Source organism: Astatotilapia calliptera, chromosome 7 (assembly GCF_900246225.1).
Source record: "Astatotilapia calliptera chromosome 7, fAstCal1.2, whole genome shotgun sequence".
NCBI classification, from domain to species: Eukaryota; Metazoa; Chordata; class Actinopteri; order Cichliformes; family Cichlidae; genus Astatotilapia; species Astatotilapia calliptera.
The window spans coordinates 37,817,471-37,835,417 of record NC_039308.1 but is presented as its reverse complement, the minus strand read 5'-3'; positions in this window follow the sequence as shown (position 1 = coordinate 37,835,417).

Genomic DNA, 17,947 nt, shown 5'->3' with positions numbered 1-17,947 from the left:
CTCCTTACATACTGACAACAATTTAAACCACAATTTTCAAATTTGCAGTCATAAATCCATCAGACAGCTGCATCTTCTTGTCTGACTCCCTCAGCCTTTTTGCCCTTTTTCCAGGCCTTAACAATGTCTTCTTGACAGCCACCATTCTGACACCATTTCTGATGAGATTTTAGTGAACAGCAAACAATCAGCAGAAGGTCCAGATGCAGTGTCAGGTTTTTGTTTTTCCAATTCCATAACTTTCACATACTGTTTGTCCACTGCAGTTTTTTTAGGCCTCATACTTCTTCTGTCCTCCACTTGTCCAGGCTCCTTAACATTTTTAAGGACAGCACGGCATGCAAAGATAGGCTTAGGCTGAAGGCATTTTGGGAATCACCTTGTTGATGCAAATATATGGCTATCTAACTGTGTTGTCTTTAGCACTTTTATTCAAGTAAGGACATGAAAAACACGTTGCTACAGAGTGATAGCAACATCAGGAACAAGGAGCAGCAGGTGAGAACTAGCTCATTATTACTGTCTGCCTTTTTTTTTTTTTTTTTACGTGCCAGTTGGGAACCAAAAACTACTTCTATTTAGAAAAGGGTGCATTAAATTGTATCACTTAACAAATGTCAGTTATCAATACTGTAGTTCTTGATATCATGAATACTCTTAATATTTATGTTGGTAAGGCCTTCCTGTTATTTAATTTACATTTGTATTCTCTGCCTTCTGGTGGAAATATAACTGCGTATCATCTGCATATGTGGCACTGACCTGGGACTGTTTTATTGTGACAGGTCAGCCCTTTTGTATCTGCTTGTCACTCAGCTATTGCTGGAATGTCTGGTTCAGCATAGATAATGGCACACACCAAGGGCGTAGATTTGGCATGGACGGAAGGGACATGTCCCCACCAATATCCAGCGATTATTGAATTGTCCCCACCAATAATTTGATCTCTTCGAGTAAAGAAAAACAACCCGATAGAAAGAAAAAAAAAAGCGATCTGTCAGCATCTCATTCACCCAGAGGTGCAGAAAGAGTTAAATTACGTTCTCTACTGGAGTCCTACACTGTAAAATCTAATTAGTTCCCAGAACTCAAAATAATTGAGGAAACTTGTTGCCTCAAAAAAATTGAGTAAAGCTTAGCTAAAAATGACTAAATTAGGACAACTTATTTATTTTGAGTACTCTGTACAAGCTCATTTGTTCCCAGAACTCAAGAAAATTCGATCAAGTCTACGTAAGATGACCAAGTTAGGGCAACTTACTCATTTTGAGTACAGTGTACAGCCTTGTTAGTTCCCAGAACTCAAAGAAATTGAGGAAACTCGTTGCCTCAAAAAGAGTAAGTAAAGCTTACTTAAGATGACTGTTAGGACAACTTACACATTGCAAGTCTGCAGTATTAAGAATAACTTGATATTTCTGACTGTACAATTTTAATTGTTTACCTACTGACAAACATTTCAAGTTCAACTAAATGAAAAAACAATTTGTGGTAACCTGAATATGATTAAAAATAATTAACAACACTTTTTGTAATGATGTTAAAATCAGCCCAACTTTTATTTTCAAACACAACAAAGTATAACAGCCAACATACTGGACACTGTTCTGCTGAACAACAAACAATTATATTGCCATCACTGTTATAATCTCACAATGAAACAAAGTCTCAGATGTAATTATTCTGAAAATAAGTTTAGGTCTACCACAAGTTTGTTTCGTACTTACATTACTTATATAATCAAAATAAAATATTTGTTGTTCTGTCACAAGTGCAGTCTCTAATTTAAACAACACATTTGTTTTGCATTCCAACACATGAGCTGGAATGTTGTAATGTTTTAAGGATGGCTTGTTTCCAGTCCAGGCATTACTGCCTGAATGACTATCATGGATCGAGGTGATCCAAATGTAGGTGCAGAAGAAAGTCTTTAACTTCCCTTAAGTGCAGTGGCAGTGGATGTGGGTTGGAGATGCAGTGAGCTTGAACCTGCAGGCGACCATCTTCACTGACCACACCATCTGTGACGGAGGACTCATCTCTCCTGGTGTCCTGCAAGCAAACAATCATATTTTTTGGAACATGAACTTAATTGCTTTCTTAAAACATTTTTTTCTGCATTTGGTATAAAACAGACTCCAATTTGGACAATCTCAGGCTCCTTCCCCACTGGAGAGGTGACATTCAATGTCCCAATTGTCAGTCTGGATAGCCCTGACCCCCACCCGACACACAATAATGTCATGAAAGCATCATTTTAAAAAGGGCTATGAAAACATGGCCAATAACTTTCATTCTAATGATGTGCAAAATGATTTGGGCACAAAACAAATTTTGCTGTTAGAAAATTTGCAGACTTCACTATATTCAGTGTAGACCCTCTAAACTAAGTTTGGGGGATGTGATCTTTCAAGAAATGCAGACCAAACTGTTATTGTTTGTTTACTTACACAGCATGTCTTGTAGAATTAACTGGAGTCAACAGCAAAACTTCCCCAAACCAAAGCACAAATAAAACAATAAGTAAAACAGGCTGATCTAAAGTATGATTAAAGTTCAGCCTGATTAATATAAATGTCACTGACAGTTGCTAATATATTGGAAAACCAAAATACTTACCGCTGAGTTGATGTCTTTCTGTCCAACAACAGGAGTGCTGGTCCCGAGCCTCAAAGACAGTAAGAAGCAAGCAGAGGGAGAAAAAACAGAACATTTTTCAGAAACTGATTTGATCCTTAATGGCTGTGCAATTATTGTAACATAGAGATTGCTTATGTTGTTAAATAAAGGCTAGATTTGACATTAATAGATGCCACAGATGTTCAAAAGCTGCCACAAAGCATGAAAAAAATGGACGTCTCCGAAAACGTTAGAGCATTTTTGCAAATATGTGATGTCTTGATAAATCGAGCAGATACTTAAACTTTACACAGCTACATTCTTGCCTGAAAATATCTTAAAAGTTTTATTTTGTGACCCAGAAAAAGTAATAAGTTTTTTAGCCGCGCTCCTCCGCCATTGCCACGCTTACAAGTACGCACATACGGTGGCCCCTAGAGACAAAGCACGTACAAACTCCAAAACACTTGCAAACTCCAAAATACATGCAAACTCCAAAACACTTGCAAATTCCAAAACACAACGGAAGTGCTCCAGGACGCTAGGGGCAGTGTTGAGCTTTTGTTACCTAGTAACTACATAAGCCAGGAAGTACCAATGACCAGATTTGGACTGTCTGCAGCCTTAAAGGCCGCATTTTAAGGCCGATTACGCCACAGCGACATGACGAAGGCTGTCCCAATTCAAAGGCTGCTCGAAATGCGGCCCTCAAATGCGTCCTTAATTTCCCTGAATTTTAAGGATGGGTCGGTGTAGCCTTCATGGCCCAACATATGGCAGATTTCATAGCCCGGCTGTGGTGTGGATAATTTTGCCGAAAAAAATGGCGGAAGCGGAGCCGCCGAAGAGTAAACTTTCAGAAGTAAGTACTGAATATTATGTCACGTATTTATTCGCGAATGTTTTTATAATGAAGAACATTAAAACATTACTGTTGGCCACAAATTCAATTTAGATTTGAATTTGTTGAATTCATTTGTTTTTCCTATTTAACGGAGTCCCTTCATAATTCTTTTTTTTACTTTATTGATCTATTTCTTAGACAGGACAGGTGTTCTATTCGTTACAGTGGCTGTGTCCCAATTAAGAGACCGCACGCTTGAAGTACGCATTTTGAGTGCGATTACGTTACCGCCACGCGACGACGGCTGTCCCAATTCGAAGTGTACTTCAAATGCGTACTCCAAATGCGCCGTCGATTTCCCCAAATATCAAGCGTGGTCCGGTGCATGCTTCGTGGTCCCATATATTGCACAATTCATAGCGCGGCGGTGGGTGTGGATAATTTTGCCGCAAAATACGGCAGAAGGGAGCGGCTGAAGAGTGAACTGTCAAAAGCAAGTACTGAATATTGTGTCACTTATTTATGTGCGAAAGTTTAATAATGAAGAACATTAAAACATTACTGTTGGCCACATGTCGGCAAAGTTATGTGACATTAGTGATGTTTGTACTTTCAGCGTTAACTTGGTTTTAAAGCCTCTACTTCAAAATATATATATAGTTGGCCTTAATCTTACAGAGAATCTGGTGATTTTGTGGATAATTAAAGTCAGTCATTGTGGCGTGGGTGTGGTCCTTGGCCAGCTGCAGAGGAGGCGTGACGCAGTGAGCTCCCGGGGCGGCGCAGGGGCGGGGTGAACAGGTGTGCTGGGATCTGACAGTGATTGTGTCTCTTTATGTGTTGGCAGTGACAGACGGAGACGGAACGTGACAGCAGAGAAAGAGAGCGCGGAGTATATGTGTCCACTACAACCCGAGCTTAATAAAAAGTTCTGCACTGTCAAAAGTCGCTCCGGCTGGTATTTCTTGGGTCCACCGTTACAGTCATATATCCACAAACACAACAGGCTGAAAGTCAGTGATGCTGCTCGGTTTGCAGTCCTGAATATCACGGCACAAGCAGGATTCACTGCACTGTTAATGTTAGCTATGTTATATTGCTGCCTCTGTTCGGTGGTGTCGAGCCAAACGGATTTTAACGTGTGTTTGAACGAGCTGACGGTTCACTCGTTAAGCTGAAAGAAAGATGCTTTAATCACAGCAGTCACACATGTGTCCACTGTACCATCTGGGAACTCTTCTTGTTTCGTAATAACACAAACACTGAATTCTCTTGTGCTGTTTTGTAGCAGTGTGTACACCTGAGACACCTGTCTGTCTGTCCTGCACTCTCTCTCTGTTTCTTTCTCTCTGATTGTGTAATAAAAGTATGAACATGTGTTTATAAGTCACACTTGTGTTTGAATCCTGCAGCTTATCACACATTTGATTTCCATGTGTGACAACTAGGGATGGGTACCGGTGTCCGGTGCCATCTGACATAAACGGTAGTAACCAGACCGAAAAGCAGCGCACATTTCGGTGCTTTATTTCGGTGCTATTTTTTCCTGAGCTGTGATACACTTCTAGCCAATCATTTTACGTTTCCGAGGATAGTAGGCGGGCCCAGGTACGTACGTTCTTTTAGAGCACAGCTACAGATTAAAAATGTCCAAGGCGAAGCGGTCAAAAGTCTGGCTGTACTTCACAGCAAAATATGCAAACTCAGCAGCCTGCAACAAGTGCTTTAAGCTGATACTGTGATACTGTCAAAGGAGGTAACACCTCAAATCCGATGAAACACCTGGCAACGCATAGCGTTTTTTTTAAAAGCCCAGAAATGCGCCGTATTTGATAGCTTGCTGCGAGACCTCACACCGAGCACATCTACTGCGGGTGGGTTGCCTGTTATGCAACATCCCCCAAAAACACGAAGAGGAGAGTCCTGGCCCGTAGCCCTGCCAGTGTAGCAGAAATGATGAGGATGATGACGGCAGCAGCTGTTCTTCTCTGCGTGAGTAGCTTAATGTTGTTCATGTGTAATTTACGTTGAGTAGGCTAACCACGTTATTACATTAATGCATGTAAGGTGAACTAGCAAACATCATCATAGCTACATGCGGCTGTCTTCTTGTTTGATGGCAGATACTCCCTTTACCCTGGACAAAAAGGCTAAAATGACCAAAGAAAAAGTGGAAAACAGTTAAACATGAGAGGTTTCTGGACAAAGTTTGTGTTTTTTCCATTGTTTAAGCACTGCTTCCAGCCAAGAGTGATACCATATATGCCCTATAGCTGCAGAAAAGGCCAACATGGTTATCTTTTTACAAAAAACAGCTGAACATGAGAGGTTTTTGGACCAATTTTGTGTTCTCCATTCTTTAAGCACCGGTTTGAGCACCGTTTAAGCACCGGCACCGTTTCAAAAGTACCGATTTGGCACCGGTATCGGATAAAACCTAAACGATACCCATCCCTAGTGACAACTGCAAGTGTCAAGAGTGAGGACAGACTGAGGGACCCACTGCTGCACATCATCTGTGAGGCTTTGCACCCCTGATGATCCACCAGGACAAACTCAGCAGTGTGTGAGGAAGAGGAGGAGGAAGAGCCAGCAGCAGCTGACAGATGGAGAGAATAGACAGACTGTTCCCTGTTTGTGAAGGACTGCTAGGAAAGTTTGAAATAACTAACAGTCTGTCCTGAATCAGTCTTATTAGGTAATATTCAAATAATTTTATCATTCCAGTGTTTTCAGTGTGGGAGAAAGTACTCAGGGCCTTCAAGTTACACACTATGAAAGGCAGCAACAAGTTTAATATTCAGAAACCTAAAGTACGTATCAGCAGCAGAATGGAGCTAAAAATAAATGTTTGTTTCAGTTCTATGAAGCTTTGAGTATTTTGGATTAGTAGCACTGCTGTGTTTGTTGCATCATATTGCTGTAATTGTTTATATGCTTTATATATTCTGAGGTAAGTTGATCTATAGTGTTACATCATATTCTATAAGGATGTTATGTGTTTGTATACTTTCTGCCCAGTTTGACCCATTTAGCAGAAGTCCGCCTGTTTAAGGCTCTGATATCTATTCTGTATGACTTAAAGCAGTTATGACATGGGTCTGATTTTCTCACCCAATAAAGGAATATTTAATATATCAGTCTACTCTTCATTTTATCAGAAACAGTTATCACAGCTTATACATTTTCTTTTTATAAATATATATAAGCAATGAGCCAAATTTAGTAATGCCAACATACTGAAGGAACAACATTTGTCTCTTATATATGATACACCTATATATACACTGTCAAAGATACTTGTCTTTGAGTGAAGATTTAAGGTGATAAGACATATACAGTGGGGCAAAAAAGTATTTAGTCAGCCACCGATTGTGCAAGTTCCCCCACTTAAAATGATGACAGAGGTCAGTAATTTGCACCAGAGGTACACTTCAACTGTGAGAGACAGAATGTGAAAAAAAAATCCATGAATTCACATGGTAGGATTTGTAAAGAATTTATCCGTAAATCAGGGTGGAAAATAAGTATTTGGTCACCTCAAACATGGAAAATCTCTGGCTCTCACAGACCTGTAACGTCTTCTGTAAGACGCTTTTCTGTCCCCCACTCGTTACCTGTATGAATGGCACCTGTTTGAACTCATCATCTGTATAAAAGACACCTGTCCACAGCCTCAAACAGTCAGACTCCAAACTCCGCCATGGCCAAGACCAAAGAGCTCTCGAAGGACACCAGGAAAAGTATTGTAGACCTGCACCAGACTGGGAAGAGTGAATCTACAATAGGCAAGCAGCTTGGTGTGAAGAAATCAACTGTGGGAGCAATCATCAGAAAATGGAAGACATACAAGACCACTGATAATCTCCCACGATCTGGGGCTCCACGCAAGATCTCATCCCGTGGGGTCAAAATGATCATGAGAACGGTGAGCAAAGATCCCAGAACCACACGGGGGGACCTGGTGAATGACCTGCAGAGAGCTGGGACCAAAGTAACAAAGGTCACCATCAGTAACACACTACAACGGCAGGGAATCAAATCCCGCAGTGCCAGACGTGTTCCGCTGCTGAAGCCAGTGCATGTCCAGGCCCGTCTGAAGTTTGCCAGAGAGCACATGGATGATACAGCAGAGGATTGGGAGAATGTCATGTGGTCAGATGAAACCAAAGTAGAACTTTTTGGTATAAACTCAACTCGTCGTGTTTGGAGGACGAAGAATACTGAGTTGCATCCCAAGAACACCATACCTACTGTGAAGCATGGGGGTGGAAACATCATGCTATGGGGCTGTTTTTCTGCCAAGGGGACAGGACGACTGATCCGTGTTAAGGACAGAATGAATGGGGCCATGTATCGTGAGATTCTGAGCCAAAACCTCCTTCCATCAGTGAGAACTTTGAAGATGAAACGCGGCTGGGTCTTCCAACATGACAATGATCCAAAACACACCGCCCGGGCAACAAAGGAGTGGCTCCGTAAGAAGCATTTGAAAGTCCTGGAGTGGCCTAGCCAGTCTCCAGACCTCAACCCCATAGAAAATCTGTGGCGGGAGTTGAAAGTCCGTGTTGCTCGGCGACAGCCCCAAAACATCACTGCTCTCGAGAAGATCTGCATGGAGGAATGGGCCAAAATACCAGCTACTGTGTGTGCAAACCTGGTAAAGACCTATAGTAAACGTTTGACCTCTGTTATTGCCAACAAAGGTTATGTTGCAAAGTATTGAGTTGTATTTTTGTTATTGACCAAATACTTATTTGCCACCCTGATTTACGAATAAATTCTTTACAAATCCTACCATGTGGATTCATGGATTTTTTTTTTCACATTCTGTCTCTCACAGTTGAAGTGTACCTCTGGTGCAAATTACTGACCTCTGTCATCATTTTAAGTGGGGGAACTTGCACAATCGGTGGCTGACTAAATACTTTTTTGCCCCACTGTAAATCCGGTTGTTCAGTGATGACGCGACGAATCCTACTTCCGGGTCTAAAGTAGTCTGCGTTTAATATGGCTTTTGTGTTGTTAACATGTTTAATGTTATGTATTTTCTTCTATTTGATCTCAAAAAGCTCCTAAAACAGTCAGTGATCACTGTTGACCTCCCTCGGCTTTTATTACCACTAATCATTTATTTAAGCTCAGTTTTTAAAACCTTAGGATGTAACTACAGCCCAGCCCATGCAGCAGTATATGAATGACTAACCTCGTATTGTGGATGGATTATCTCAGTTGTTCTCCTGGCTGAAGTTTGGTCCTTTTACAGCATCCTGCCATGCGATTACATTTGTTTCTGACCACCGAGAACACTCACGTTAACTTTTATCGAGTGGGAAAAAAGTTAGCTTGTTTATATTATGCTAACATAGCTGTGTCGCTAGCGGTCACGTAGCACATCATTATATACCAGCTAGCCCAACTTCAGTAACCCTACAAACGTCACTGCTGTTTAGTTTTCTGTCTTCATTTATGCTGGAAGTGATAACAGAGCTGTACGTTTGAATTTGTTTCCAAAACCCTGCAGTCAGGACATGCTATATTGTATTTAGATAGAAGCTAGCGAGCTAACTCCCTGCTAACTTCTAACTCCGTTAAATGTCATAAATTCCGTTTTCATGGATGCCTGGATGTTAAACTCAATTGTTACACCTGGTAGAGCAGAACGCTGATCATTTTATTAAAGATGAAAGACTTTAGACAGTTTTTCAACTCTCAGTAATGCCATAGTGATCGTTTGATATATGGACCTGCAGCGGAGTTTAGACCCAGACACGGCTAGTGACGTCAGACTGAACAACCGGATAGAGTCCGGGAGCACAGCTAACTCCTGTCTTATTCTTTTCAACGCCCCCTGCACTCTTTTGCTACTCAGGTTAAACACGATATATATAATTAGTTATTTAGTTAGTTAGTTAGTTAGTTATGGCTATGGATTGAAAATACCCCCCACACCACACCACACCACACCCCACCCCTAACGGCTGCACCTCCCGAAGAATTTTGTCTGAGCTCTTATCTCACTTTTTTTATTTCAAACAATCAACAGAAAATTTCACAGACATAGTTTTATGTAAGGTTTTTAAGGCTGTGGTGTTAATTTTTAAGTAACATGAGCCCAGCAGCAGCAGCAGCAGCAGCAACGCTAGGCTAACACTAACTAGCTAGCAAGATTATAAACCTGGTGCAAAACTAAGAGAAGCCACAAAATCAGTTTGAATAAGAGTAAACATTTACTCACCAAGTCAGTGTATCAGGTAAAGATCCACAGCAATGACAATAATCTCTTGAACTGACGCTTCTCCAGGTTTGCTCAACATATTCCATAACAAATGCTGGCACCATGAACATGCGGACTGATCCAAGAGGTAGGAGGACGGTAGTCACGTGGCATTTTCAAAACACATCTTTCATCCTTCCGCACTGAGAAGCAAAACTTCCAGCTTACTTAGTTTTTCTAAGTTAAGACAACTCAAATAAATTGAGTTTATCAGCATTTTCGCATAAAAAAGTACTGGTAACTTATTTAAATCGAGTTCTAATAAAAAAATTGTTAAAAATTGAGTTCACCCTATTTAATATTTTTAATTAAACACAATATTACATTTTACAGTGTACGTCATGTGACAAATATGGCCAATGTGATTGGCTGTGCCTTTCAGTGAGCTCTGTTTAGTTTTAGCAGCGGAAATCCTGCGCTGCCAGGAGGAGAGGAGGATGACAGCCAAAAGGAAGAACCTGGATATAAGAAAGTATTTTTCAAAGAAACCTGTAAGTGACTTAAAGTCAAGTTCACTCATAAAATGTGTCCGTCATAATAACGTTACAGGCTGTGCTAGGCTTTGGCCCACATCAGTCTAAAATTGTATGTAACCATTAATAACGTGTTTTGGAAACTAACTGCACAACAGGCAGCACTCCCAGAGTAGCATTTCTAATATTGATTGAAGCTGTCGGAGAAAACGGCAGCCTCTAGCGAGCCAGGATATTAGTTTACAGAGGCTGTTAAAATTATAGGTCTAACGTCAAAATGTCGGTGACACAATAATTTCATCCTAATGGTACTGACATATTCATAGTGTTAATTTTTGAGACAAAATATCATGTAGTCACGATTTTGCAAATATTCCACCTTGTAGTGCAGTTTACACAAATTGTTGTAAAAATGCACTCACCCTACAAACATTACTGATGAGTCAAGATCTGCACAATTTGACAGAAACACTGAAGCAGCTACACATTTTATTCTTATTGTCATGTATGTCCCATTTGTCAGGTGACAAAAGAACCAACACAAAGCTCAGAGAGCAATGGTGATGCAAGATCACAGGTGAAATTGGATGATGATTTGGTGGTTCATTACTGTATTTGAAGCACATGTGTGACTGCATGTATTTGGAATGTCTCATTGTTATTTATCAGGTGACAGAGGCAGCTCTGCCATGTTGTAGCTCAGACAGAGGTGAAGAGGCGAGGTCACGGGTCACTGACTGATGATTTGGTGCTATAGATTAACTAGTATTTATTATCATGACAATTGTCAGGCTGATTTTAGTCATCCCAGTATCCTCAGTTGAGGCTGAAAGAAGCTTCAGTGCTCTCAGAAGATTAAAAACATGGTTAAAGTCAACAATGACTCAAATGAGATTAAACAATGCTGCTGTATGCCATGTCCACCAGGAGAAACTGGACAGTATAGATGTAAAACCAATATGCCAGCAGTTTATCTCTGTTAACGAGAGGAGAAGGCATGTGTTTGGCTCCTTCACATAGTGGACATTGAGTTGTTGTGTGAGACACCAGTAGTATAAATGTCTGTTGCTGTAACAGTAGCTCATGCTTAGAATAAAAAATCCCAACTCATTGATTTGATCGGGGCAATAGTGTGGCTAAAATGTTGCATAATTTTGCTGAGAGATCTTTTACTTTGTAGTAATCTTAGATGGACATAAACCACCAGGTCATTCAGTGTTCCCTTAGTGCTAATGTATCAGAGATGTTGGTGTAATGTAACTGAAGTAATGTTGTTAAGTCCTTGAACTCATATTCGTTTATTGTCATGACTGTATCAGGCCAATGGGGATTTCTTCCTTTTCTTTTTTTAACGGTATAAATGAATGGTGGTGGATTGGCCAGTTGGTCATGATCGACTCTGGGCTGGACCGATTACAGCCGAGGAGGTTAAACTTTAAAGTTAAGGTGAAAAGGAACGCGATTTGTCCCGTACCACTTCAGCTAGAAAGTTGCTAATTCAATCATTAAAACTGATCAATGATCAGCTTTTCTCTCTGCGCCAGAAAGAGGAAACCAGCGGAGGTCGCATTAAACAACAGCAGCACGTTTAAGCTTGATCAGCTGTTGTTAGCATTTATTTAATATTAATTTCTCGTATCAGCTGATGTTTGCTGGAGCCACAGCTGTAAAAGCTGCTGGTCAAGATGTCGATTTGGATATGTGGTGAGAGGGAAACATGAAGATGAAACCAGGAGATGTCCTTACTGAATCATCAGAGCTGAGCAGGTGATGGAGAAACAGGTTTACCTTTTAGGTGACATGAATTAGTTCAAGGGAAGTTATGAACTGTTTCTGAGAGACAAATAACATCAGGATTCTTTTCTATGTAGCTGACAGCTGGTAACTGTGCAGGGGCGGATCTAGCAAAGTTTTGCCAGGGGGCCAGTTAGGCCATTAACAGGGAAAGGGGGGCACAAAGAAATACTTTTCTTTCTTATTCTCATTTAAAATGTCTCGCTTTTAACAAATAATTATCTGAATCTTTCAACTAACGTTTTCATCTGATGTAAAATGTATAGAAATCCATTATTGTATTCAGTAAATATTAAGTCTAGTTAGTATACACCCTAGTAAGTTATAGTATTCTTTACTTTGGGAAGGTACCTGATATGTTTGTAGCTTGAACCTATTCGCTGGAACGTTGAAGGCAATATAATTACAATAATAATAATTGCAAGACACGAAGTAGGCAAAGTTCTTCTTGTTACTCATGCATGAGGGAGACCTGCCTGGAGCCAAGTGTCGTTCCACCACTTGACCTCCGTCAGACTCTCAGCCAGGTTCCCCATAGCACTCCTTTTATTGTGGTTACATGAATATGCATAGGTTCATTAACATACGACGTCTACATACACACAAAGAGTACCTTGCCTGTGTGTGTGTGTGTGTGTGTGTGTGTGTGTGTGTGTGTGTGTGTGTGTGTGTGTGTGTGTGTGTGTGTGTGTGTGTGTGGGGTCAGAGTGTGACCCCATAAACAACTTCCCTTAACCTGCTGGTCTGGAAAATCCAACAGTTCATCTAAACAAAAAAGCACTTAGACTAAAACAAACGTAGCCACGTTTATCCTACCATAAAACAATAAGAGAAGGTACGACCTCTTCCCATGCTCCCAGGATGTAGGTGTGCATTCCAGTGTGGAATACACACCAAGCCTTTGCAGCCTGTTAAAGATCACACAACCTATCACTACACAATTGATTATACACCTCTAAGCATATATGGTTAAATATTTCTAAGCATAAATGACAATCAACAATACAAAACCTAACAGTACCATCTGTGCAGTCTGCAATTCTGTTGAAGAAAGATGTTGAATCTATTTAATTACTGGAGAAAAATAATAGATTTATGTGCATTTGTTTTATACGTGCATTAAATTTAAATCAGTTTTGTTAGTTAAGCATCTTGAGGCAGAGGGTGGGGGAGTGGTTCCCTATTTTTTTCTTTTCTTCTTTTGCTGGGAGTTGGCAGCTCTATTAGTTATAGGTATATGTAATTATAAATTAGGTGTTACTGTTTAGAATACCAGAATAGGGAAGGTGGTGTAGGTTTAAGCTTATTATAAAGGCTTTAAAGGATTTATGACTTTTCCTATAATACCATGGTGGGCCGGTCACTAGTCAAAATGCCGATATTTTGTCTCAGTCCAGCCCTGCTGAATTTGAAGTTATTTTTATTTTTGTATGATACCTGATTTATATTGAATATGGCTGAAGTAAACTAAAGTCTAAAATACTTAGTCATTTGTTTAATTGTAATTTAGCATTATATAACTCACATATAAAACTATCAATTGTAATTTTAAATGGTTTAACCCTTTAAAGCCGGTCAGAGCGGGTACGCTCTGTTTTGCGTAACTATTTTTAAATCCCGGTAGCTCTGCAACCACGTACGCTAGCGCAATAATTTTTTTTGCATATGAAACTGGAGGAGTTGTACTTACATCTTACGCCATCAGCTTGTCCTAGGTCACAGTTTCCTTCCACATATAGCTTTGCAAAAACTGTATAAAAAGCACTTGCAGCAACAAAAACATAATATTCCAGAAACACGCTTTGCCGATCCGATCAGCTGTTCATAACACTTCCTACATCCATCAGCTCGAACTATCGCATGTCCTCCATGTCCTGCCCAAAACCGGAAGTGACGTCATTTTGTGGAAATGAAGTTTTTTACCATCAGGGCCTCATGAGCCTATACTGGTGTTTTTAAAAGTTATCTTTGACTTTATGACTTTCTGTGTCGTTTCTGGGATGCTTAGGACTCATATTGCACTGCTGGAAATAGTTTATTTTGATGCATACAGTGGGGCAAAAAAGTATTTAGTCAGCCACCGATTGTGCAAGTTCCCCCACCTAAAATGATGACAGAGGTCAGTAATTTGCACCAGAGGTACACTTCAACTGTGAGAGACAGAATGTGAAAAAAAATCCATGAATAGGATTTGTAAAGGATTTGTAAAGAATTTATTCGTAAATCAGGGTGGCAAATAAGTATTTGGTCAATAACAAAAATACAACTCAATACTTTGTAACATAACCTTTGTTGGCAATAACAGAGGTCAAACGTTTACTATAGGTCTTTACCAGGGGTCCGTTCTTCGTACGTCGCTTACTACATCCAAGATCAAATCATCGCGCTAACGAACACACCTGTTGTTGACGATTAGTACAGCTGGATGAAGTAATGTGAGATCACTGGGTGGCCCAACAGGGGCTACGCATCGATAGTAGAAACATTGATCGGCAACCCTTTGATTGGTCGGCGAAAATGTCGAAGGAGCGCGCTCAGTATTTTCCGGCAGCAGAGCAAGAACTCTTGATTGAGGGATTTCAGGAGTTTCAGAGTTCAATCAGAACGCAAGGGAACACTGCAAAGGCTGCAAAAGCAAGGAGAGAGGGCTGGCAGAAAGTTGCTGACAAATCAAACTCGTAAGTAATTTAATAATAACAATAATAATGGAGTGGATTTATATAGCGCTCTTCAAGGCATCCAAAGCGCTTTACAATGCCACTATTCAGTCACTCTCACATTCACACACTGGTGGAGGCAGCTACGGTTGTAGCCACAGCTGCCCTGGGGCAGACTGACAGAAGCCAGGCTGCCATATTGCGCCATCGGCCCCTCTGGCCAACACCAGTAGGCGGTAGGGTAGATTTATCATATCACACCATATTATCCAATATTATATTACATTATACTATATTATAATATGTTATATCATATCCTCTTTCACATTAGAGCCACGACAGGACCCACTAGAACATGGGAACAAGTAAAAGTGAAATATAAGAATATTCTACAGAATGGTAATATTTATCACCTACATTGCTTTTAGTCTCTTGCAAAGAGACCCTGAAATAATCTGTTTGTTTGTTTATAACAGCAACCAAGAAAAGGGCAGCGCAAAAAAAGACAGGTGGTGGTCCTGCACCCCCTCGTCAACAAGTTGGTTAAGTAAATGATACCCTCACGGGAATATCGATATCTCTCTATGAGCACACTGTCGCGCTGAGCTAAAGGATCCTGTCTATCCCGCAATATACGCTGAATTCTGAGGACTCTCCTTATCAATCTTGCACCTTCCGCAATGGGTTGCTCGCGTATACGGACAGGACATGGCTGCGACAGGCTTCCCAAATCCACCTTCGCTTTTATAGCCGTGGTCTCCCATCTTGATTACACGAAGTAATTTACAATTACTACTCTAAAATATGAATTACATCTGTAATAATCACATACATGTAATAGAATGTTAATAGTTCATTTCCCTTTTTTAGGAAATGACCTGTATGTATCTGTGTGAAATCAATGAAAGGATCAAGTGCTGCATTATCTTTAGTTACATTGATGTTATTTATTTATGGTGAAACAGTGGTGGAATATCGCTGTTGCTTTCGTATAAATGACGCGGACATACCTGCGTGGCCGCGATCTAATCCTGTTTACATAAAGTAAACCTGCTCCCGAACAGGTTTACGCTTACGGCTCTGTTGCTATGACAGCAAGTCCCGGATGGGCTTCGGGGAACCGAACGATCCAGGATCACGCGAAATCGTCAACAATCAAATCCAGCTAACTTACTTAGCGAGGTACGAAGAACGGACCCCAGGTTTGCACACACAGTAGCTGGTATTTTGGCCCATTCCTCCATGCAGATCTTCTCGAGAGCAGTGATGTTTTGGGGCTGTCGCCGAGCAACACGGACTTTCAACTCCCGCCACAGATTTTCTATGGGGTTGAGGTCTGGAGACTGGCTAGGCCACTCCAGGACTTTCAAATGCTTCTTACGGAGCCACTCCTTTGTTGCCCGGGCGGTGTGTTTTGGATCATTGTCACGTTGGAAGACCCAGCCTCGTTTCATCTTCAAAGTTCTCACTGATGGAAGGAGGTTTTGGCTCAAAATCTCACGATACATGGCCCCATTCATTCTGTCCTTAACACGGATTAGTCGTCCTGTCCCCTTGGCAGAAAAACAGCCCCATAGCATGATGTTTCCACCCCCATGCTTCACAGTAGGTATGGTGTTCTTGGGATGCAACTCAGTATTCTTCTTCCTCCAAACACGACGAGTTGAGTTTATACCAAAAAGTTCTACTTTGGTTTCATCTGACCACATGACATTCTCCCAATCCTCTGCTGTATCATCCATGTGCTCCCTGGCAAACTTCAGACGGGCCTGGACATGCACTGGCTTCAGCAGCGGAACACGTCTGGCACTGCGGGATTTGATTCCCTGCCGTTGTAGTGTGTTACTGATGGTGACCTTTGTTACTTTGGTCCCAGCTCTCTGCAGGTCATTCACCAGGTCCCCCCGTGTGGTTCTGGGATCTTTGCTCACCGTTCTCATGATCATTTTGACCCCACGGGATGAGATCTTGCGTGGAGCCCCAGATCGTGGGAGATTATCAGTGGTCTTGTATGTCTTCCATTTTCTGATGATTGCTCCCACAGTTGATTTCTTCACACCAAGCTGCTTGCCTATTGTAGATTCACTCTTCCCAGTCTGGTGCAGGTCTACAATACTTTTCCTGGTGTCCTTCGAGAGCTCTTTGGTCTTGGCCATGGCGGAGTTTGGAGTCTGACTGTTTGAGGCTGTGGACAGGTGTCTTTTATACAGATGATGAGTTCAAACAGGTGCCATTCATACAGGTAACGAGTGGGGGACAGAAAAGCGTCTTACAGAAGACGTTACAGGTCTGTGAGAGCCAGAGATTTTCCTTGTTTGAGGTGACCAAATACTTATTTGCCACCCTGATTTACGGATAAATTCTTTACAAATCCTACCATGTGAATTCATTGATTTGTTTTTCACATTCTGTCTCTCACAGTTGAAGTGTACCTCTGGTGCAAATTACTGACCTCTGTCATTATTTTAAGTGGGGGAACTTGCACACTCGGTGGCTGACTAAATACTTTTTTGCCCCACTGTATGCTGCTTTTTTGCAAATTTGCATTATAATATTTATTTTCGTTTTTCCTGCAGTATATAAAAATTGGTGTATTTCAAAAATAAAACTTTGAAGACAATTAAAATAAATTTCCTGTGGTGGGAAACTATTTTGTGCAACTTTTTTGTATTTGCAGTTTTGAGGGATAAGCTTCTTAAATTTCTCTAACTAGAAATATATGTTAAAAAAACAAAAACGATTTAAAATTTTTTTGTACTTTATTGCACTTTTTTGCAATGTATGTAATTACTATGCACTTAATGCAGACATATTATTAAAATTTGGGCTATAATGGTTGTATTGATGTATATCAACTTGAAATGCTCCCAATAATGGCACTACAGCATGTAAAAATACAATATAAGCTCTGGCGGACTTGGTTCTATGGTAGGTCTTAAAGGGTTAAAAGCATGTAGAATAGCATATGTAGGCAAGTACATTTATCCTTTTGTTATCAAGAAGCAAAGACAAAAAGGAAAAAACCCCTGAATCATTCGTCCCCACCAATGCCAGAACGAAATCTACGCCCTTGCTCTCTTTCTTTCTCCCTCCTCCCCCCCCCCCCCCCCCCCCCCCCCAGTCATGTCTGTCCCGTATTTAGCGAGTGAAAATGAAATAAAATAAACAACAAAAAAATGTGAATCAAATTGACCATTACGGCAAGGCTGGGATGGTCCATTTGGTAAAGTAAATCCGTTGGGCATCTTTCTTCGCCTTTAGACAACAATTCTGATGGCAAAAC